This window comes from Neofelis nebulosa, chromosome 4 (genome assembly GCF_028018385.1).
Source record: "Neofelis nebulosa isolate mNeoNeb1 chromosome 4, mNeoNeb1.pri, whole genome shotgun sequence".
Lineage (NCBI taxonomy): Eukaryota > Metazoa > Chordata > Mammalia > Carnivora > Felidae > Neofelis > Neofelis nebulosa.
Window position 1 is genome coordinate 105,458,495 of NC_080785.1, and position 25,510 is coordinate 105,484,004.

Consider the following 25,510-nt stretch of genomic DNA (forward strand, 5'->3'; position numbering starts at 1 on the left):
AGTCTGTTTTTTCTACTGCTCCCTGATTAATCTTTACCACAGCCCACTATCTCCACTCAAATGCATGTGTTTTGATTTTTTGAAAAATTTTTTAGCGTTTATTTATTTTTGAGAGACCGAGAGAGAACGAGCACAAGTGGGGGAGGGGCAGAGAGAGACAGAGAGAGAGATATCGATTCTGAAGTAGGCTCCAGGCTCCGAGCTGTCAGCACAGAGCCCAAAGTGGGGCTAGAACCCATGAACCATGAGAACATGACCTGAGCCGAAGTCAGATGCTTAACCGACTGAGCCACCCAGGCGCCCCACAGATGCATTTATTTTGTACAGAAAATCCCAAACTCAGAAGCCAGGACCAACTTCGAAGCATCACCTATGACTTTCTAGAATTAACTCTCTCTAACTTACCTCTCCTGATCACCCACTAGACAGGGCCAGGCTTCTAGGGTGCTGACTCTCTGGGACTGTCGTTACTCACCAATGCATCCTCTCAAGACCCACATCCACCAGCCAGACCAGCCACAGTCTCACCTTCTCCCTGGAGACGTGCTGACTGGCCTGGTCACAGTTCATTGGCACGCAGTCATCACCGTGGTGCTCTTGGGCACGGGCCAGGCATGGGGGACTTCGAGGACCATGAATAGGGATTTTTATTTTTGTTAAGATTGATGAAAAGTCACTGAAACATTGTAAGCAGGGTAGGGCATGTTGGGTTGTGCTGAGTCAGGGAAAATCAAACTGCATAAAAGGAAAACAATTCTGTTCACACAAGAGATGCAGGCTTGTGAGACTGAACACATTTAGTTGTACCTCCACTGAGGGTGTACCTACCTTCAGTGTCTGTGGGAGAAACCACTAGCAAACCTAGCCTGAGCATTTGGAGTGTTGATGTTTCTAATGTATCCTTGTCCTCTGTTAACTCTGTCCCATGCCTCTCTCTGTCTATTTCCATCTCTCTCTCTTAGACACACACACACACACACACACACACACACACACACACTTTCCCTGGAAGCCCAGTGCCCTCCCCAAGCTGGTCTTGTCTATCCCCTTCTAGACCCTTCTTGAGACTCTCCCTCAGGTCTGCCGAATAAACAGAACCCCCTGCACGGTTTGGGTGGGAGTTTTCCCCAGATCCTGGGGCGTCTACACCTGCCCATCCAGATGAATTCATCCCACCCCAGCCCAGTGCATTTCGATGACAGTAGGGTCTATAATATCTTTGCAGGGTAAAAAAGATTCTTGGCCATTTCTTCAAATAAACAGCAGAAATTAAAACAGAAATTTCTATTTGCTTGTGAGCTGGACTCTTGTGTAGGGGAAAATGCCATCAGCCTGTTTTTCGCATTGCGCTCTGAGAACAAAATCAAAACATGAGAACAAGAGAAGACTAGCAAACAGCAGGAACCTTGAAGGTCATGCGGGGCAGGGTTCAGTCAGGACACCTGGGAACTAACCGGTGTCTCTCTTTTAGAAGGGAGCTATCAGACTGACTCTCAATACCGCCCATTTTGGGATATTTATGTAGTTTTTTACTGTGTGTTGATTGTATCTACCCTTTGCAAGTATATACTTAGACAATCTCTATGACTTCTAGTTAGAAACTTCAAAACTAGAGACAGCCCTAATTAGAAAATGAAGTAACAGGTCTAGGAAGGCTGAACTGTCTGGCTGTCAGGGACTTGTATCATTTGAATGGAAATTCTGAAGCTGCTGTCTGTCACAGAGAGGCCTATCGGGGCGAATTCTGTCCCTTTAACCTCACGGACCCATACATCGTCAATGGACAATCTTGTGGTTGGCTGAAAATGTAACACACCACATCAGAGTAGACGCTGGTCCTTGGAGCAGCTGTGTGCCTCGGAACCGGAATGTTCGATGAGGTTCCAGAGAGTGGGAAGAGAAATATTAGAAATTGTAAGGATTATAGTTTCTTTAACCTCTTGATGAGTGATAATTTTAGGGAACCAAAGTATTTGGATTGTTACATTTTTACTCAGAATTAGACAGTGTTGTGACTGGCTGACATTTTATGTCTCCCTCTGGGATAGACCTTCATCGTTTCCCCTTGGATCTATCATCATAGATCTACAGTGGATCTTCCAGTTTCCAGATTCTCCCCTCAGACCTGAACTCCATAATACTTTATATAATAATTGAATCGTGTCACTTTCCTTGTTGAAAATGTTAGATGGTTTTCTATTGCTTTAAAATTTTTTTAATGTTTATTTATTTTTGAAAGAGAGAGTGAGACAGAGTGTGAGCGGTGGAGGGCCAGAGAGAGGGAGACACAGAATCGGAAGCAGGCTCCAGGCTCCGAGCTGTCAGCACAGAGCTCAAACTCATGGCCCACGAGATCATGACCTGAGCTGAAGACGGACGCCCAACCGACTGAGCCACCCAGGTGCCCCTTTCTATTGCTTTTAGATTAACCAAACCTAGCTAAGCATGACCGCAAGGCACTAAACAAGACAGGAAGGTGTGGGTCATGCAAGGTTTCTGCTTCCTGGGGCTTATTCTCCCTTAATAAAACATGTTCTTCATTAAGCCACGCCGTCTATGCAGCCATGTTCATGGCCATATAATCTCCTTGTATCCTTTCCCCTCTCCCGGCTTGACTCAGTTCTCTGAACCATGGGGATTTAGTTCAGATCTCATCTACTCCAAGCAATCCCCAGGCTGGTATAGGTGTTCTGTGTTTTCTTTGCATTTTGCATGCCTTCCAAGAAATGATTGAACTGACATGGGTTGTCTGCTTTCTGTTCCCCTTACTTTGGAGGGAGATGTTGTTCTTGATGAAAAGAGCATGTCTTACTTGCTTTCTTACTTACTTATCAAAGTATTTCTAGCATTAGTCCCAGAGCGTCTACACCTGCTCAGTGAGGTTTATGCAATTTAATTACACTCTTAATATATAACATTTCTCTTATTTGGCTTAAAGCATGAGGATATAGCTGAATCTATTCTCCAACAGTTGAAAAAAAAAACACAGGTTATGAGGCTGACTTAAGCACAGCGTCTGTTACTAGAGACAGAGGTCAATAAGGTAAGAAGGCCTAAGCTTGAGTCTGGGGGGTAAAATGGGGGAAAAAGCTGAGGGAGAGGGTCAGACTTGGACAGTGAGTCATGGCCAAAGAGAGCGTGAGTACTCTTGCCAAGGGATCAGCCAGGAATCTGAGAAGTTTCTCAATTGTTCTCAGTCTGACATGAAAGTGAATCTGTGGTAAAAGAGTTAAGTGCAGAATTCCCCAAATAACCTGATGTAAGGTGGAACTTCTGCCCCGGAAACCCAGGGTGCCTGGGAAGAAATTCCTTCCAGGTCGTGTTGAGTGGTCATGGGGGTGCTTGTCCTTACTGAGGGCATCTCACCAGATCCCTCTCGGAAAAAGCTAACTTTCACTTATAAAATTGGGAGATTCGGATTTGGTATTTCTTAAGTTCTCAAACGACCCTGAGCTTTTCCGAGTCTGCATTCTAATTATGGATAAGTGCCATCAACCGTCAGCCATTATCAGAAAGTGATATAATTCAACCTCCTCTTTGCTTGATTTTGAAGTACCAAAGTGTGGTAAGAAGCTGTGTCAGGCACAGTGCCCTTCAATGTGTGTGCAGGGCCCAGTATGATCCTCAGGTTAACCACACAAAAGGGCTACTGTTGTCCTCATTTTACAGGTACCTGGGGGCCAGAATGTAGAAATGAAGTTCTCACCATTTATCCAATAAAGCTATTTGAGGTACTCTCTGCATAAAATTTATATACAGTTCATCGGGGCGCCAGGGTATCCCAGTCAGTTAACTGTTCGACTCTTGATTGTAGCTCAGGTAATAATCTCAAGGTTTGGAGTTCGATCCCCACGTTGGGCTCTGCGCTGACTGTGTCAAGAATGCTTGGAATTCTCTCTCTCTCTCTCTTCCTTTCTCTGTGTTCCTCCCCTGCTTGTGCTCTCCATCTCTCAAAATGAATAAACTAAAACAAAAATTTTTTAACTGACATACAGTTCAGAAATATACCTAAGTCATGCTTTTAAAGGCATTGACTTTCAAACAACCATGTGAAAAGCAATAATAATGATGACATTACCTGTGCCACTGGGCAGGGCTGAGATGGACACTTGATGCTGGCAGTCCCCTGACCCCCCAACTTGGATGAACATTCATGGAGTGAGTCCTGCCTGGCCGGTCCCGGGCTTGCCGTGCACGTGACCTCTCTGGTTTCGCATTCACCGCCATCTGTCTGTGATACATCTCAGTCTCCAGTCGTTCATCTATGGAATAAAATGGTTCAATGAGATTGATCTTTAAGATTTCTTCCAGCTATTATATTAAGCTAACACATTTGCATTTTAATTACAGTTCAAACCCCCGGGCTGAACATTCATAAATCTATTCTGATTTTTGGATAGAGAGCGTTCACTCATACCTGCGATACCGCATAGAAAAACCACATAGAGCCTGGCGCTTCCTTTTCTAAAGCTATCGCACAGACTTTAGATAAAGTTACACAGCTATCCTCTTTTCCTAGGAATCCTAGAGTTAGAAACCCTATTAAAAATCACCCCACTGAGTCGTTAGACATAATGAAGGTTAAATAATCTCCCTTTTAAAATACTAGCTAGCTAACAGCATCAAGATAAGAAGATTAGGCATGTCATAAAAGGAATCTGGAAGGATAAAGGAACAGCAAACTACCAACATGAATTTTTTACTTTACTGAGTGTGGATTCCCTTCAGCCTTATTTTAGCTTTTTCTTCTTGGTAACTGCCAGCATTTATACTTGGAGAACAGTTTTCTTACTGTAAGTGTGGTGCATAAGTGACAATTCTCAACGCCAGAGGCGGGTTGCAGGTCACAGTACGGTGATCCTCACAGCCTGCTCTTGCTCGCTGTCCTGGCTTCTGTTCTGCTTCTTCACGCTCTCTTTACCTTCCTCCCTGAAGAGACGTGAAGCTTCCTAACTGATTTCCCTTTCTCCAACATTGACCTATTTGAGTCCACCATGAATATGGATCCAAAGTTTTATCGTCTACGTCATGAGGGTTTTTTAAAGCACTTATGGACGAGTGCACGCCTCCATGGCTTCCCCACTGGCTGCAGACTTGGGTCCATGAGACTGGCATTCCAGGTCTGCAACTTGACCTGTGTCAAATGTCCTATTATATCTCCAGGGACCCTTCTTCCTCTTCTCCTTCTCCTTTGTTGTCTTCTTCTCCTTCGCTGTCTGCTTCTTCTCCTTCTCCTCCTTCTCCTTCTTCTCCTCCTTCTCCTTCTCCTTCTCCTCTTTCTCCTCCTTCTCCTCCTCCTTCTCCTCTTTCTCCTCCTTCTCCTCCTCCTTCTCCTCCTCCTCCTCCTCCTCCTCCTCCTCCTCCTCCTCCTTCTCCTCCTCCTTCTCCTCCTTCTCCTCCTCCTCCTTCTCCTTCTTCTTCTTCTTCTTCTTCTTCTTCTTCTTCTTCTTCTTCTTCTTCTTCTTCTTCTTCCTCTTCTTCTTCTTTAATATAATCATCCAGTTATCCCAAAGTACCCAGCTATTGACACATACCAATCATGCCTCAGTGTGATGTTGGAGCTTGTGTGTGCTGGCTTATGAGAGTCGATTGCTACATTTTCCAAAATTTTGTCATTCAGCTGTGGATGCGGCCATCATTGAAAATTAAATTACAGAAACTTACAATGAAATCAATTAAAAGCAATAGTAATAAATGCTCATCACTTATTGCCTTCAAATTATTTTCTCCACTTCACCATTCTCTATGCTTGTGAGGTACCTGCATGGTAGTGAAATCACATTGGTTTTCAATTGCCCAATGCCATGGAAATTGACAAATGTTGTCAGTCGGGGTTTTCCCCCTTCAGAGAAACAGTTAAATATCTTTATTACTTTCTCTTTTTTTTTGAATCTTTCTTCTTCTCTACTCCTCCACTTTGACTGCAAGTTTTACTTACTATAACTTTTTCCAGCTTAGGCCATCTAAACATTTTTTCTACCTATGTATCATCATACTTGTTTTAGGTCTGTGCGGGGGGGTGGGGGGGGTACCTTACACACCTGAGTTCAGGTTCTGTGAGTGCAGGTGCCCCTGTCTGACTTGTTTGTTTCTAACTCCCAGTGCCCAGCAGAAAGTATTGCAGGCTGTATGCTCTGAAAAATTGGTTTTCAAATACATGAAACCCCAAGACTTGAATATCCTAAAACAGAAGAAACTTGCCCTTCATATTCACTTACCCTCAAACTAACTACCCAACTGAATTTGCCCTTGAAGTCTCAGGTCAAAGCTCACCGTCCTTTATAACCTTTGGAGATGTTTCTAATTTCATGGTATCCTCAGTATGGTCTTTTCTATTTTTTTTAAACTTAGTTTTCAGTCTTGTCCCGGGTGCATGACTGATGCTAGAGTTTGTGGGATTGAGAATGAAGCTACATGTGCTGTTGCAAACCAGGAAAACTATGATTAAAAGAAATAATGAGTTAATTATGGGAAGAGTGAAGAGATGCCAAGAGAAATCCTTACTTAACTTCAGGACTCTGGTCCTGTTGACCCTGGGTATAGGCGTTGCAATTCACAACCAGTTCTGTATTCTGGCAGGATGTCTGATCTTTCAGGAGAAAAAAAAAATTATAGTCTTAAGATAAAGGTTCTGCTGAAAATTTCATAGACAAAATCTATTATTAATAAAGAATGGCCTGTGGCTGTATTTCAACCTAGTAAGAGAAGAACATTTCTTTTCATTTTATTTTCTCTCATTACCAATTAGTACCTGAAAATTGGTGGCATATCAGGAAATTATAAATAAGAAAACAATCATTGCTTGTAATCCAAACATCCCAAAGGAACCCAAGTTAAAATAATAAATATTTCTTTCTTTTCTTTTTTTTTTTTTTTTTTTACATAGTTAGGATCATTTGGTATTTACAACTTTGATTATAACCAGTTTGGATCATAAGCATTTTTCTTTGTCATAAATAAATATTTTAAAACTATTTAAACTATTTAAAGCTATTTCACAGCTATACTAAATCATACAGATTTAGTAGAATTCCTTAAAATTTTCTGATTCTTGGATGGCCTCCCAAGATTTTATCATGATAAACAATGCTTCAATGAACATCTTTCAATATGAAACAATGGCCACATGTCACATTTTTTTTATCAGGTATCTTATTTATTATTTTATTTTATTTTATGAGAGGGAGAGAAATAGAGAAAGAGAAAGGCTCCATGTGTGTGAGTGGGGGAGGGGTAGAGGGAAGGGAGAGAGAGAATCCCAAGAAGGCTTCTCGCTGTCAGCATGGAGCCTGATGTGGGGCTTGATCTTATGATCATGACCCTGGGATCATGACCTGAGCTGAAATCAAAAGTAGGGCACTCCACCGACTGAGCCACCCAAACGCCCCTTTATCAGACATTATAAAGCAGAATTACTGACATAAATAAACAAATATGATTCAAACTTTTCATTTATATGTTCACATATAAATGAACATATATTTGAACAAAATGAACAAAACAAAGTTTTCAGAAACTTTGTCCCAATTCCCATAGATATCTCTATAATCTCATAACAATTTTAAAACAACTTGGATAATGTTAAGATAAAATAGTACCATATATTGCCAGCGTGTTTTTCCTCCGTTATGCATATTTTAATTCCACTTATGAGCTCTATTATGCCCATGTTTCCAGTATTGTTTGGTCAAATCTATCAAGATTTTCTTTTGTAATTTTTTTCCATTGGTTTTGTAATAATTCTTTTATTGAAAGAATAGTTTCAGGTTCACGGAAGAGTAGAGAAGTTAGCAAATAGTTTCCATGTAACCTACACCTAGTGCCCATCAGTATTAACACCTTACATTGTTGTGGTCCATTTCTCAGAATCAATGAGCCAATATTGGTATCATGAGCGAAAGCCAATACTTCATTCAGCTTTCCTTAGGTTTCATCTAATAACCTTCTTCTGTCCTGAGATCTCATGCAGGACATCAGTTACATTTATTTCCCTGGTCTCCTTGGGCTCCTCCTGGCTGTGGCCATTTAAGACATTGTAAAGTTATTATTTTTTTTAATGTTTATTTATTTTTGAGAGACAGAACATGAATGGGGGAGGGGCAGAGAGAGAGAGGGAGACACAGAACCCGAAGCAGGCTCCAGGTTCTGAGCTGTCAGCACAGAGCTCGACGCGGGGCTCGAACCCACAAACCGGGAGATCAAGACCCGAGCCGCAGTCGGACGCCCAGCCGACTGAGCCACCCAGGCTCCCCTTAAAATTGTTTTTGATGATATAACGCTTTCGAGAAATATAGCTCGGGTATGTTGCAGGGTCTCCCGAACGGATTTATCGGCTATGATATGTTTCTCATGATGAGACTGGGGTTACTGGTTTTACGGGGAAGACAATAGAGGTCCAGTGCCATTCTCAGCACATCGTGTCAAGGGGGGCGTGCTAGCAACGTGACCTATCAAAGTGGATGAGATGGTGTTTGCCAGCTTTCTCCCCTGGAGAGTTACTGTCTCTCCCTCTCTCTCGTACTATAACTTTTGGAAGGAAGTCACTCTGTGTAGCTCACACTCAGAGAATGCAGAGTTAACTCCGCTTCTTGAAGGCGATGTATCTCGTCAATGATCTGGAATTGTTCGCGTGGGGGATTTGTCTGTTCGCCCCCACCATTCCTGCATTCCTTTACTGACTTACAGCGATACGGGCCTGAGGTATTTATCTTATACTCTGTCATAATCCAGTGCTACTTTATTTTGTGGCTCAAGCTTTGTTCCAGTTTGGCTCTCGGGAGCTCTTGCAGTGTTGCCTGGGCCACTGCAAATATATCCCCCGGGATTGTTCACTTTTTCTTAGGACTTCCTTATCCCCCGGGCCTTTCAGATGCTTCAGGCTCACCTTCTGCATTTCCTGCCCCAGTTCTAGGATCCGCATTTCTGCAAGGAACTTTTGTTGGACCATGGCATTAGGATCCGAGATCTGGGTACCCTGTGTGCTTCTTGCTACTAGAGCAGAGTCCTTCCTAGGCTCTCGGCTGACAGCATCCAACACAGACCGATGGATATTTCCGTGTGTGATCATCTGCCTTCCTACAGATGTCGCCCACGCCTACCCATCGTCACGTGGATCATTCTGCAACGCCCTGCCCTTGCTTGCCTATAACTCTCACTCCGGCAGTGAGACACCTGTCCCCACTCACCTGCCGTCCTTACTTAACTGATTGGCTCCGTTATACATTGCTAACAGCATCTGAGTTGTTAGCCTATACTCGGTGGGGAACAATGTTATCTACTAGGGTACGGTGCCTTGTGCAAATCCTTTTCATCTTCAGTCTCACAGACTCCAGTCGTTTCCTGGATCAGCCCCCACCCCACCTCCTTCAGCGAGGTTATTTAATACATCTGTAATACGGTTAATTTGTTTTGTCAAACTCTGCATTGCCTCCAGGGTCCCCTAACCTCCTAAGTGCTTTTTAAAAAAATATATACACAGCGGCGCCTGGGTGGTTCAGTCGATTGAGGATCTGTCTGGGTTTTTTCGGTTCAAGTCATGATCTCATGGTACGTGGGACTGAGCCCCACGTCCGGCTCTGTGCCATCTCAGAGCCTGCTTGGGATTCTGTCTCTCCCTCTCTCTCTGCCCCTTCCCCTCCCTGCTTGTACCCCTCACTCTAAAAAAACAAAAACAAAAACAAAACTTTAAAATATGCATCTGGTTTAGTCTTCATTTTCTCAAGTTCTAAGTGTTCTGATAAATACATACGAGCCCGTGTCCAGCATCACAGTATAACACAGAACCATTTCACGAAATCACATGTCCCCAAAGCCTCACCTGTTATCCAGTGGCAGCCACTGATCCCTTCACTGACTTGGAGTTTGACTTTTCCACATGTTATATGGCAAATCTTCTCCGATGTTTTCTATTCCACCTGCCGCAGTTTTGCATTTATGCTTGGGTCTGCGGTCCACGCTTAATTTTTGCATAAGGTCAGAAAGCCGTATCTAGGTTCAACTTTTGTGGCTAGGGATGATCACATTTTTTGACACCATTTGTTGAGAAGACGATCTTTCATTCACCAGTTCCTGTGCACCTTTGTCAACCTCTATCAACTACCCCAGGAGTCTGTTTCTGGGCTCTGTCTTCTGCTCTTTCCCCAATACTATGATCTCCTGATTACTGTAGTTTGACGGTATCTTGCAGTGGAAAGTGTGAGTCCTTCAACATTGTGTTTCTTCTTCTCCACTGAGTCTGCTATTGTGGGACCTTGGCCTTGTCATATACATGTAACATGCATTTGCCACCATCTACAAATAGCTTGCTGGGATTTTGTTTGGGGTTCCCAGAAGACTTATATCACGTTGGGAAGAACGGAGCAATATTGAGTCTTCTAATCCGTGTACAGGAAATCTCTCCGTTTATTTAGATTTTCTTTACTTCCTTTCACCTTTTTTTCCGGTTTTACAGAAAAAAAAGGTCTTATGGGGGCGCCTGGGTGGCTCAGTCGGTTAAGCGTCCGACTTTGGCTCAGGTCACGATCTCGCGGTCCGTGAGTTCGAGCCCCTCGTCAGGCTCTGGGCTGACGGCTCAGAGCCTGGAGCCTGTTTCCGATTCTGTGTCTCCCTCTCTCTCTGCCCCTCCCCCATTCATGCTCTGTCTCTCTCTGTCTCAAAAATAAATAAACATTAAAAAAAAAAAAAGTCTTATGTATATTTTAAGTTTAGGCCCAAGTAGTTCATTTTTGCATAATGTTATAAATTATGTTGTGTTTTGTTTAATTTTAAATTATAATCATCCGCCTCTGGTATCTAGGAAAACAATTGACCTTTGTGCACCGACCTTCCCTACTTGCCCTGCACTTGCTTATTAATTCCATTAATTTCTACTGTAACTTTTAGTTCACTTCTTCTGCTTGCTTAACGCTTAATTTGGTCTTTTTTTCTCAATTTGTTTTCCTAACGTGGAAAGCGAGGCTATAATTTTAGCTGTTTCTTCTTGTCTAATAATGTATACATTTCATGTTATAAATCTCCTTTCAGGCACGGCTTTTGCTGTATCCCACAAATCTTGGGATAAATCGTAGTTTCATTTTGTTGAGAATATGTTTTAATTTCTCTTGTGACTTCTTCTTTGACCCTGTACTTATCTAGAGGTGAATCTCCAGTTGTTAATCTCCAGTTGTTAATCTCCAGTTGTTTAGGGATTCTGCAGCTGTTTTCTGTTATAGATTTCAAGTTTAATTCCATCGTGGTCTGAGAACATACTTTGTAAGTTTCCTATATTTTTTAACGTATTACGGCGTATTTTATGGCCAAGAATGTGGTCTGTCTTGGTGCAGGGTTTGCATGAGATTGAAAAGAACACGCAGCCTGCTGTTCCATGAAGTATTCTATAAATGTCAGTTCAATCAGGTTGTGTGATAATGCTGTTCAGGCCATCCGTATACCTACTGATTTTCTGCCTGCTTCATACATCAATTGTTGACATGGGCTGTTAAGTCTCCAAATATAATAGTGAAGTTGTCTATTTGTCCTCTCAACTCCATCAGTTTCGCCTTGTGCATTCATTCTTACATTCTTTTGTCAGGACTGTTATGTCGTCATCGTCTTCTTCTTCTAAGTTTGTTTATTTATTTATTTATTTATTTATTTATTTAGAGAAAGAGATTGAGAGAGAGAATCCCAAGCAGGCTTCACACTGTCAGGGCAGAGCCCGAGGCGGGGCTCGAACTCACAAACCGTGAGGTCATGACCTGAGCCAACAGTGTCAGAAGCTTAAACGACAGCCCCCTGGGCGCCCCAGGATTGTTATGTCTTCTTAGAGGAGTGAGTCCACTGTCATTGTGCAATGTACTTCTTCATCCATGATTACTCTTGTTCTGAAATTTGCTATAGCTCCCCTCTTTCTGGTGATTATTGTTAGCAGGGCATATCTTTCTCCATGCTGTTACTTTTCCACTATTTGTGTATTTATATTTAAGGTGAGTTTCTTGTAGACAACACAGTTTTGTTTTTTTTTTTTTTTTAATCCACTTTGACAATCTCTGTCTTTCAACTGGTCTTTCAGACCATTCACATTAAAAAAAAATTTTTTTAACATTTATTTATTTTTGAGAGAGAGAGAGAGTGAGACAGAGCATGAGCAGGGGAGGGGCAGAGAGAGAGAGGGAGACACAGAATCCAAAGCAGGCTTCAGGCTTCGAGCTATCAGCACCGAGCCCGACACGGGGCTTGAACCCATGAACCGTGAGATCATGACCTGAGTCAAAGTTGGACATTTAACCGACTGAGTCACGCAGGTGCCCCCAGACCAGTCACATTTAAAATGATCATTGATGCAGCTCAATTAATATCTATGGTGTTTGTCACTGTTTTCTATCTGTTGCAAATATTTTTTCTTTGTTTTCCCCTCTTTTCCTGTCCTCTCTGCTGTCCTCTGAACATTTTATAATTCCACTTTATGTTTTTTCTTAGGGTATCACTCATACTTCTTTTTAACCATGTGTTTAGTGCTTGCCCTGGAGTTTTCAATATACATTTTTAACTCACTGATGACCACCTTAAAATAACCGAATAACTGATTCAGGTCAGTGCAGGTGGCTGTGATAGAATATTCACCTTTCCTGTCGTACATCCTTTCTGACACTGCTGTTGTTTATTTCACTTCTTTGTATGCTATAATTGGACAATAGGGTGTGTTTTCGTTTTCCTGTTTTTTAAATATAAGTGTTATTATTGCCATTTTAAACAAATGCCTATCTTTTAGATCCAAGAAGAGTAAGAAAAATAGATGTTATCTTACTTCCACGTGTCTTCATTTCTGGCCTGCATCATTTTCCTTATGCCTGTGGAAATCCCCTTACCATTTCCTGAAGGTCAAGTTTATTGCTGATGAACCACTTCAGTTTTCATTTGTCTCAGAAAGGGTTTATTTCTCCTTTACTTTAAAAAGTACCTTTTTTTAATGTTCATTTATTTTTGAGAGAGAGAGCGAGACAGAACTTGAGCAGGGGAGGGCCAGAGGGAGGGAGACATAGAATCCGAAGCAGGCTCCAGGCTCTGAGCTGTCAGTACAGAGCCAGATGTGGGGCTCGAACTCACGAATTGTGAGATCATTACCTGAGCCGAAGTCGGTTGCTCAGCCGACTGAGCCACCCAGGTGCCCCGAATGTTCTGTGCTTTTTAAAAAATTCTTTCTTTTTTCTGTATTTCATTTTGGCAAGTTTCAATCTTCAAGCACACCTGGCCATGTTGAACCTACTGATGAGTTCATTAAATGCAATGTTCATTTCTGCTACTGTGTGTGACTTACAGCATTCTCTTGTGATTTCTTTCTTGGATTTTGCGTCTCTGTGCTTCCATCGCCAATCTATTCTGGCATATTATCTACTTTTCTCATTAGAGCCCTGACATTTTAAGATATGAATCATAAGATTGATGATATCAAGCTCAGTTATTTGAAATGTCCCGTCCGACATCCTTCTGGTTGCCATGGCTGCTTTGACTCTACGATTGTGATTGTTCTTGCCTTTATTCATGCTTCGGGAAGGGTTACGAAGGCTGGACATGTTGTAGTGGGCAATAGCAGCCCTATAAGACTTCAGGGTGGGGATGTGTGGTAGTCTAGGGAGGAGCTGAGCTGGCTGTATTTATGTTTGCTGCAGCTCTAAGTACCAGAGGTTGTTCACTCCCTAGTGTCCTCACTGTCTCCCCTCTTCTCTTTGGGGCCACCTGGGTAATCCTCAGACACCCTGTGTCCTTTTGTTCTTTTAGCATTAATGGACTCCTATTCAACTGGATCCTGAAGGTAGAGTAATGAAGTGTGGTTGGTGGTAACCAGGAAAGGGGAAGAGGATTTCATAATACTTGGTTGAGTCTCCATCTTACAGGAGACTCGTGTCCTGGAATGTGATCTCCACAAGTGTTTTCCCAGTGGTATAGCCTTCTTCCATCCTTGGCTCCTTCCCTCATCTGAATGTCCTTCCCCAGCAGAGACAAAGCTTTTGCAAAGCCCTTTCCCCTGGGGAGCCAGCCTTTGTGATGGACAAGAGTCTGGGTGTATTTCACCTGCTACTCTCCCCTTCCCCCTGCCCAAATCAGGAGGTGTTTCCTCCCTCCCAGGAACTCTCTAGAATATGTGCACCTCCTCAATTCTGTGGGACCCAGGGTCCCCGGCTCTCACAACAGTCCACACTCAGCCACCAGCAATTGGTCACAATTATTATTTAAATGTTTCTAGCAGCTTACATCTTTTTGGCTCTCTAATTCAGGTGGGCAGATCGATTTAACTTCCCCGTGTGTGTCTGACTCTCCAGATTTGGGGATGAAGTCGTCCCCACAAACTGACTTTCATATGTCCAAGAAAGGTCACTGATTTCAGTTTGTCCAGCCTTTGGCTGCTGTAAGGATGAGAACAATGGCATCTGAGGTTTTCATATGTCAGACCTGAAACACGAACAGTTTTATTAAACAGCATCTGAACTTAAACAGCTTCATCGAGATACAATTATGTACCACGAATCCACCTGCTTTAAATGTAGAATTTAATCATTTCAGGAAAGTTGCGGAGTTGTGCGTCATTACTACAGTGCAGTTTTAGAATATTTTCATCCCTCCAAAGATATGCCTTACATCTGTCTGCAGTGAATTTCCATGTGATTTCCAAGCCCAGGGAGCCACTGCTCTGCTTTCTCTATCACTTTGTCTTTCCTCTTCGTTGATTTTTACGTAATTAAGAATACTTCCTCATCTAAAAATCAGAGTGCCTATAGTTGTCTGAGATTTTAAAAATATAATTTAACTTTTGTCTTTAAAATCTTTACCATAGTTTTGTGACAGAGGTTAGGGGGGTTCTAAAACAATTTAAAACCAGACTTAATACACACTATATATATTTTTTTCAATGTTTTTATTTATTTTTTTTTTTATTTATTTTTGGGACAGAGAGACACAGAGCATGAACGGGGGAGGGGCAGAGAGAGAGGGAGACACAGAATTGGAAACAGGCTCCAGGCTCCGAGCTGTCAGCACAGAGCCCGACGCGGGGCTCGAACTCACAGACGCGAGATCGTGACCTGGCTGAAGTCGGCCACTTAACCGACTGCGCCACCCAGGCGCCCCCTTATATATTTTTTTTTAATTAAAGACGTGCTTTTCCTTAAGCATGAGAAATTTTCACTGGACGTATTATTTCTTCTGTAATTTAAAAAATAAAGTGAACATGTCAAGGTTACCTGGGTGCAAATATTTTTTCTTAAATAGTTCAACAGTTTCTCAACACCGTGTACTGAATAATCCAGGAAGGCTTAATTTTATACCAAGGTGCTATATCATGAAATCACCAAACCAAAACCAAACCAAACCAAAACAAAACAAACCCCAAAAAACCCCTCTATTCTATAGAACTGTCTTCTATGCAATAGCAATGGGGTGGTCACCTCTGCTTTCCCTGGAGAGATACTCACAATCTCTTTCTTCAATGGTTCCATAGTTTCTGTTTAGTTATTTATTTCTTCTCCACTCATAGTTTTACTGTTTCCTGAGAGATATGAACTAGTCAAGCAGCAAAGCCTACACGACCTACATTTACTTTGGTGTATCCACAGTTTCCACCTTCTGGTAGGAGCCCAGAAACTGAATATTGAGCCCAATGTGAGATCCTGGCTGAAATGTGTAGCATGGCAAAGAAATGAAAATTTTTTTTTTTTCTAGAGCCCAGGCATCGTGGAAATGGAGGAGAAAGCCAGGTAGAGGTCTGGGCCCAGGGCGGGGGAAATGTGTGAGAGTTAATATTTAAACAGTACTCATGACATGTAGTGACTATAAAGACTGAGGGAAAGCCCAATGGCAAACGCAAGTAGATAGAAAGCTGACAAGAGCTGAGGTGCCGAGCTGGAGGTGGACAGATTCTCAAGGCAGAGGATAAAATAGTGTGAGCATTGTCATGTATGACTCATGCAGAGACTGACTTGTTGGCTAGGTTACCATTTTCAAGTTTAATTGACAGTTTCTCTGAAATCCCCTTCTGTCTTTACCTTGTGAGTCTTTTTGTTTGCTGGTTTGTTTATAAAAATAAGAAATATACACTGGGCAAAAAAAAAAAAAAAAAAGAAACACTGCAGAAAGGTAGGACATCAATAAGGAAAGTCTCTCCGGTAATTTCCGGGCCCACGACCCAGAAGCAAATGTTTTATTTTTCATCTATTTCTTTTATCGTTTTAATGTTTATTTATTTTTGAAAGACAGAGAGACAGAGCATGAGCAGGGAAGGAGCAGAGAAAGAGGGAGACACAGAATCTGCAGCAAGCTCCAGGCTCTGAGCTGTCAGCACAGAGCCCGATGCGGGGCTTGAACCCATAAACCGCGAGATCATGACCTGAGCCGTAGTCAGAATCTTAACTGACGTGAGCCTCCCAGGCGCCCCGGAAGCAAATGTTTTCAACTATGTACATTTTTAGTTGCTCGTGTTCTTGATATCACAAGTGGAAATTCAAATATTATGTATCTTCTTTAGTAATCAAATGTAGAGATTATAGATTTACTCCTTGCTACAGATTGATGAATCGATTTCACTGACTGCTAACATGACACCATCAGTCTGAATTCTGTTTTATAAACAAATACAAGTTTTTATTTTTAATTTTAATTTTTATTATCATCTGGACTCAGAGAGTTGTGTAAAGCCTGTAAACAATGTACACTAAATAAGAATGCAGTAGGTGTCCATGTAACAGGCAAGGGAGTACTGCACTACCAGCTCTCTGGAAACTTCCAGAAGCCTACCCAGACTCTGACACTAGCAGTAGTAAGTCATCTGAATTTGGTAATAATTATGTAATATATTTTCTGTATCATGTCAAGAACAGGTGTCAAAACTTATCCCAGTGTAAAATTATATTTGCTTCTTTGTTTCCTTATTTCATTTTTTATTATTATTTTTAAAAAGCAATCTTTTTTTTAAGTTTATTTATTTATTTTGAGAGAGAGAGAGAGAGAGAGAGAGAGCGCGCCAGAGGGGGAGGGCAGAGATAGAAGGGGAGAGGAGAATCCCAAGCAGGCTCTGCACTGTCAGTGCAGAACCTGATGTGGGGCTCGAACCCATGAAACCGACTGAGCCCCTGTTTCCTTATTTTAAAAGCCACCCAAGGCACGATGTCATTTCATGCATGCATATTTAATCTGCGCTTCTAAAAACAGGTCAGTCAGGGAAAGATAAATATCATATGATTTTGCTCATATGTGGCATTTAAGAAACAAAACAGATGACCACAAGGGAAAGGAAAGAAAAATAAGATAAAAACAGAGAGGGAGGCAAACCATAAGAGACTCTTAAACACAGAGAACAAACTGAGGGGTGCTGGAGGGGAGGTGGGGGTGGGGCAGATGGGTTAAATGGGTGACGGGCATGAAGGAGGTCAGTTTTCGGGATTAGCACTGAGTATGATATGTAAGTGATGAATCACTAAATTCTACTCCTGAAATCATTATTACACTATATTGTAACTAACATGAATTTCAATACAATTCAAAAAAACTTTTAAAAATTAAAACAGATTGGCGTTTCTTACATAACCATGATGCCATTGGTATTGTCTCACACTATCCTCAAAATTTCCCTGATTTTCTCAAAAATGGCTTTTCCCATTGCTTAGTTAGAACAAGAATAAAAAATAGTCCACACACTATATTTAGTTATGCTAAGATTAATCAGTGAGTTCATTTAGTGACAGCACAGTCCCGCCATTGAGAAACGTCCCACATAACCTAATGTTGGCATCTGTTACTCACGATTGCCCACATCAGTTACCTTAGAGCTTACAAAATGATGATTTTCTAGAGCTTTCCTTCTTTCCATATTTGTTCATTGGAGTGCTTCTGCAGAAAGAAACTTCCCCTTAACTCGGTCTTAGATTACCCATAACTATCGTTCACACCTGAAGAGCAAAACCAATGCTTAATCTCACCTTTGAGTACGATGTTATGGGTGAGGGGTGGGGGGAGGTTGCATCTAATGAGATCTGGATTTGGTATTCATTTCTGTGTAGCAAAACATCCCTAAACACAGCTCAAAATAGCAAACACTCGGGGAGCCTGGGTGGCTCAGTTGTGGGTTAAGCGTCCAACTTCAGCTCAGGTCATGATCTCGCGGTCTGTGGGTTCGAGCCCCATGTCGGGCTCTGTGCCCACAGCTCAGAGCCTGAAGCCTGCTTCAGATTCTGTGTTCCCCTCTCTCTTCCCTGCCCCCACTCACGCTCCGTCTCTCTGTCAAAAATAAATAAACATGAAAAAAAATCAAAACAAAATAGCAAACACTTATTATCTCCACAGCTCCTGAGGGTTGGGTGTAATGGAAGAATCTCCCTGAAGCTCTTCCCTCAGGATCCCGTGAGGTGTGTCAAGGGGTGGGCCAGGGCTGAGGTCATCAGTACACCTGACTGGGCAGAGGGATCTTCTTCCAAGAAAGTTCACTACGTGGCTCTTGGCCGGAGGCCTCCATTCATGGCCGCAGGGGCCTCTCGGTAGGGTTCCTCATAGCGTGGCAGTTACTTTCCTCAGAGGGAAAGATCCAAAATGGAAAGTAAGGTGGAAACCCACAGTACCGATTATGACCTAGTCTCAAAGCCCACTTCCAGTTTACCTTAGGCGCTGGGTCCAGCCAGCCCTCAGGAGGAAGAGAACTAGGCCCTGCTTCTTGAAGGAGGAGCATCGGAGAACCTGGCCACTGTAGTTCCATGGTGGCATCCAACTGGTTTTCTTACTTTCTTCTCCTTTCCATCCCTTTCTCCCTCTCTTCTTTCCTCTCATCTTCATTCAATATTACATTATACTTCTCACTGTGTATATTTAATGTTTTTCAAGGGTTTCCATTATTACTTTTTTCAAAAAATTTTTAATGTTTTTTATTCATTTTTGAGAGACAGAGGGAGACAGAATGTGAGTGGGGAAGGGGCAGCGAGAGAGGGGGACACAGAATCCGAAGCAGGCTCTGGGCTTTGAGCTGTCAGCACAGAGTTGGATGCAGGGTTCCATCCCACGAACCATGAGATCATGACCTGAGCTGAAGTTGGGCTCTTAACCAACTGAGCCGCCCTAGGCACCCCAAGGGTTTCCATTATTATTAATATTTTTATGCTCAAAATGTCCCTTCTTCATCCAAATGGGGACCTTGCTTTTGAGTCCTGTGTTTCTTCTGCACGACCCTGCACATGGGGGCTAGGGGGATTTATCATGCAGTCTAAAATCCATATATACATTTTGGCTGCCTCCTCCAAATCGATTATTAATACCTTGGTGTTGAACAGAACCTTACCAGTAATGTACACAATCACACATGCTTTGTATGTTACACATATTATATACCGTAGTTTTACAGTGCAGGAAAATAGAGAAAAGAAACTTTTATTAAGAAAAACTTGAGGAAGAGAAAACACATTTATGGTGCTGTGTTGTATTTATCCAAAAAAAAAAAAAAAAAAAATCTGCCTATAAGTGGACCAGTGCAGTTCAAACCTGTGTTATTCAAGGATCAAGGGTCAACTCCAATTCCTTCTTAAAGTTTACTTTTCGAACATGTAAAAATTAATTAAAAGGAATTTGAAGTTAACTCTGTTCAGCAAAATCTTTTCAGGAGAGTCTTACTTCCATCTCTGTCTGACTCATTTTCTTCCTTCCCAAGGCATTCATTGCTTTATACGTGGTGTTTCCAGAGTTTCTTTCTGGAAGGGTATGACCTCCTCTGCCCTTCCCCACTCCCCTGAACTTTTCTCCCCTCCAGGGTTACAAAAGGTAGTCTGCTATAGACAGATTTCTGCTCTTTTTCATGTAATAAAATCCTCTGGGGAACAGTTCGTATCAGAGATCCTTCATATATCCTTCTTACAGATCCATTAAATAGCAGAGTCTGGATCTGTTTATACAGCCAATTTCATATTTATGGACATTTGATGTGCTTCCAATGTTTGCTGTTAGAAATAAAATCACAATGGAAATGACGACTTGTGGCCAGTATGCATTGTCGGAAGGAGTGATAGCGATAACCGAAGAGGGAAATACTTATGCCATTTTTCTAGGTATTTCCAGATGTTTCTGACTTTCTTTCTCCAAAGACAGAGTATAATTTTACATTCCTACCAGGAATGTATTCTAACCCCATTTGATGTGCAGCCTAAGTGTATGCTGCTGTCATTTCGCAGTGTTGCCCACTGATAGAGGAAAAATACTATCTCAACGTAATTTTAATTTTTCCTACAATAACTGAATTTGAAAAATAGTCCGTACTTAAAGAGGATTATTTCAACTTTTAGTTCTCGAAATGGCTTTACATTTACCAACGAGTGCAAGAAGTGTACATGGAGTTAAAACGTGCCCATGTCCCTTAAGGTTAACCTCTGACAGAACCATGGTTAATTACCAAAACTAAGACGTCAGTATACGGTACTAATAAATAAGTGAGGCTTTGTTTGGATGTCACAGTTTTTTCCACTGATGTCTTTATTCTGCTCCAGGATCTCAGTCAGGACCCAGAACACCTTGTCTTCACATCTCACATCTCTTCATTCTCCTTCCGTTGGTGATAGGTTTTCAGCCCCGCCTAATTTTTCACGACTTTGATACCATGCAGCATACTGGTCAAATCTTTTGTCAAATGCCCCTAATTTGAGTTTGGTTTTATCTCACAGCTGCACTTGGACTATGGAAAGAAGGTGACAAAGGCGAAGTGTCCTTCTCGTCAAAGTGCATGATCTCAACATGGCGCCTCTGGTAAGATGTCTCTACTATGAAGCTCCTCTTTCTACCCATCACTTCTCTATTCACTAAAAGTAGGTCACTAGGACTTCAGCTCCACATTCCAAGCTAGCCTCCTCATCCGTTAGCAGTTCCTCAGACATTTGGGTTAAATCTTTTGATGGCTTTTCTGACTTCCAGAGGCATCTGTCCCAGAAGCACGTTGCAAGTCCTTGTTCCCCTCTGAAGGTGCCCCTCTTTCTCCACATTTTAAGTTGGAAGTCTGCCTTGCTAACTGAGTTCTCTGATGGCCTCAAGAGACACTTGTTACTTTATAGTTTTTGAGCTCTTTTTCTTCTAAGGGAGAAGTTGACAGCCCCAGCTCTGCACATCTTGGAGCTCACAGCTAAGAAACATCATGTCATTTTTGTTTCTTCTTCTAAGAACTACGTTTGAAATGTTTGCCCAAGTTATCGGGCTGCATTTCCGGAATCAATCTTACTTGGTTATAATATGATGCAATTTCACTTCTTGTTGGATTTTGTCTGATGACATTTTATCGAAGAATTTTATACTGATGCTTGAAAGTGAGATTCGTTTGAGCTTCATTTTGGGGCAATGCTTGTAAGTTTTCATGTCAATGTTGTGCTCCAACAAGCGACGTAAAAGGTTTTTATTTTTTATTTTAGACAGTCTTGAGCAGTGTTTATAGAAGTGGGATTACACACCCTTTAAAACCTTTGGGGTGGGGAGCAGGTGTGCCTGGATGGCCCAGTTGGTTAAGCGACTGACTTTGCCTCAGGTCATGATCTTATCGTGGGTTTCGAGCCCCGCGTCCGGTTTTTTGCTATCATTTCGGAGGTTGCATCCTTGGGGTCTTCTGTCCCCCTCTCTCTGCCCTTCCCCTGCTCTTCCTCCCTCTCTCAAGAATACATAAACACTTAAAAAAAATAAAACCATTCGGGGACAGATCACCGAAGAGTTTGCTAGTTTTTCCTATGAAAATTTGGTTGTTTTTTTTTGTTTGTTTCTGTCACCAATACATTTATTTAGTTTTAAGAGGTAAAGTAAATAATTATTGAATTGTATTTTGGCGTAAATATATATGTGCGTATAGTTCCTGTCTGCGGATGCTTACCTACTGTTTGGCATTCTTACTCTGAATTTTGCGCCCGACCCGTTTCATACGTCATAGTGTCTGACAGGGTCTCTTCCATTCTGCTGCTCTTCTCCAAGAAATAGATTTACTGTTTACTCATTTATTAGTTATACACTTTTCTGTTTCTCATTTATTACTTTCGAGGCTTGTATAATTTATATAATTTATGCTGTCTGATATTACTTGTGTCTTTAATGAAAACTTCACAAAATAGAATCAGGAGGCTATGTTTTGCTATTCCTGGTGTCATCACAGAGACAGGTGTGCCACCGAAACTCATAGCAGCCCAGAAGTGTGAGTTTGGGCTTTAGGTGCTCAGACAACAGAAAGTGGCTCAGAGCTGCTTGGAAAACACATATTTGAAAGCAATCGCAGCTCCTAGGTTAGAGGACTAGAGAGTCGAGTGTCATTTTCATGGCTGGGTGCAAATCTTTTTGAATTTCCGTTTCTAGAACTTAAAATACCTGACATTTATTCACTTATGTATTGAATAAACATGTGTTGAACTTTCATTATGTGAAATTCACTGTGAAAATATTCAAGGGACCAGAGATAAATAACAAACAGGAATCAGCCCTAGAGTCTACCTTCTAGAAGAGACACGGCAGATAAATACAGAAGTGTGCAAATGCCCCCCCCACACACACACACAGCTTCCACATCATGGTTCCAATTATCCAGGATATTGTACAATAGAATCTATCAGAGAGGCAATGCAAAAGCTCTTGAGAAGACGAGAGGAACCCATGAAGTTTGACTGGAAAAGGCAGAGAGCCTAAATAGAAGTACAAATACTTGAACTGGCTCATGAAGTTTTGTGAGAAATTTGCCAGTTCTAAAAATGTAGGGAGGGGTAATTTCTAGCATGGAAAATTTTTAACACATATACAGTGATGAACTTGATAATGAATATGTAACTAACATTGCTGAACAAAGGGAATAACTTATGGGCAGGGGACGAGGCCAGGATTGTATGTCAGGGGAAAGACTGACTTTCAGGGCTCCTTCTTCTAAATACACTTAAATTATACTGAAGGCTGAACCCAGGGTCTGGATCACTCTATGGCTCCTCTTTATTTTCTACCCTTTTCTTCTTTTTTAAATTTAATTTCTTAATTTTAAAACTGTTATTACTTATTTTAGAGCAAGAGAGAGTGCTGAAGCAGGGGAGAAGGGCAAAGGGATAGAGAGAATCTTTTTGTTTTTAAATTTTTTTGTTTATTTATTTATTTTGAGAGAGAGAGAGAGAGGGAGGGGGAATCCCAAGCAGGCTCCAAGCCGTCAGCACAGAGTCCAACGTGGGGCTCAAACCCATGAACCATGAGATCATGACCTGAGCCAAAACCAAGAGTTGGACGTTCAACCCACTGAACCAACCAGGTTCAACCCCCCCCCCCCATCCTTTTTTTGGATCTGTTTTTGTTGGTAGCTTCCAGATAAGATCCTGTTCTCTACCACCAATTCTTCCCATGGCATCACATTTCTGGGGTACCGATGTCACCCCACTCCGTGTATGTTTTCATATACACTCTTGTTTCTCAGCCGGCTGTACAACCACCGTTTTGACAGCTGGAGTATTTCCTTGGAAGCCACATTATCTGCTAGCCAGCTTCCCAATTGTGTGGCTGAAATAGTGTGTTGAGAATTGCAAACCCGCAGCTAAGCAACTCGCGTGCCGTGGCCCCACGCGCTGACCACTGGATCCAGGCTGTGACCAGTGAAGTTGTGCATGGTGGCCAGAATTAATTTCCTTTACTCAGGGAAAACCGATAATTTCATATTGCCCAGTGCTCTGGCATATCTGTATTCTCCTACTTGTAAATCACAACTTTGGTGCTACAAGCCCTTGGGACAGTTCCCAATTTTTGACAATTGTGAATATGCTGTTCCAAGCTGTTACCGATTCCTTTCTGGGTACCTACCCAGGCTTAGAACTGGTGGCTCACATCGTCATTCTGTGTGAACTCCTGGGGGAAACACCAAACTATTTTCCACAGTGGCTGCTACACTATTTCACGTTCCCACCTGCGGTGCAGGAGGCTTTCAATTTCCCTACATTTTCACTAACACTTGTTGTTTTTGAGTGTTTTTTTTTGTTTTTTTTTGTTTTTTGTTTTTTTTTTAATAATAACCAACCTACCAGGTGCAAAGTGACATCTCATTGTTGGTTCTATCTTGTCTTCCAAACCTGTCATCGTTGCTGTTCTTTCTCTTCTCTTTCCCACCCATTTCTACCCCTCTTACGACCTCCTTCTCCCTTTGGTGCTAATACCGTATAACACTAGCCCCGACCTCCCTAAGCTCTAGGTTCATATATGGCATCTCATAATATGTACTTCTACTTGGATGTTCCATGGGCATCTCAGCGATGAGATGTCCAATAAGGAGGTCATGTTCCAAGCACCCTATCTCCTACCAGACCTGCTCCTCCCACGGACTTCCCACATCTATCCATGAAATCTCCATTCTACCAGTTTCACGGGCCCCAAACTTTGGATTATTCATCCTTTACTTTTGTCTTTTTCCTGCCCCTTGAATCCACCATCGAATCCTATTGGTTGGGCTTTCAACACCCAGGACAATGGCTTCCTCTCTGTTCAAATGCGATCTGCACGGATAGGTCATCTGTGTATAAAACAGCCCCAAGGAGCTGGTTGCCCTTTCCCTGCCCTATTGTTCATAGCACCTGACATCACATGTATTTGTTGAAGTCGTGTCCCTGAACCACAGGGTGAAGACAGGAACTTGTCTGGTTCGTTCAGTGATGCTTCTCCACTGCCTTGAACAGTGCTGATTCAATACATATTTGTCAGATGGAGAATTGGAGAATAAGTGGAAGATGCGTTTTTTTTTTTAAATAGTACTTTGAGCTCTTTTTTATTTTTATTTAAAAGTTTTAATTAATTAATGTATTAATTAATTTAAATTTAATTTTTAAACTAATTTTTTAAAATTAATGTAAATAATTTTTAATTAATTTATTTTGAGAGGGAGAGAGAGAGTGCACTAGCAGGGGAGGGGCAGAGAGAGAGAGAGGAAGAGAGAGAATCCCAAGTAGGATCCATGCTGTCAGCACAGAGCCCAACGTGGGGCTCTATCCCAGGAACTGTGAGATCATGACCTGAGCTGAAACCAAGAGTCAGACGATTAGCCACCTCAGCCACGCAGGTGCCCCCACTTTGAGCTTTTTAACTGGCACCAATGGTGACGGGGCTGGCAGAGCTCACCCCCTCTCTGCTCGCGTCCAGTGACCGCAAGCTTCTTACAAAGTTCAGTGGTTCCGGAAGATAGCCACATCCCTTCCCAAAGCAGGTTTTCAGGCAGCGAGGTATGTGGTCTGAGAGGAGGGAAGGGTGCAGTGACTCTCAGAAGACAGAGAGAGAGAGAGAGAAAGAGAGAGAGAGAGAGAGAGTGTGTGTGTGTCTATGGCTGAGCACTTACATTTGTACTTTTACAGAAAAAAGCCAGAAGCCTCAGGTGGCTGTTAAATCCTCTCCAGGCTCCTGGGAATAAAAGATCTCACAGTTTGTACACATGTTCCTTGATTGTCCCTGTGGATCCTTAACGGCTACCCCAGACTGTTTCCAACAAACTGTATTTTGTTCTGTCGTGCCCATTCTAAAAATCTGGGGTGATAACATGGGG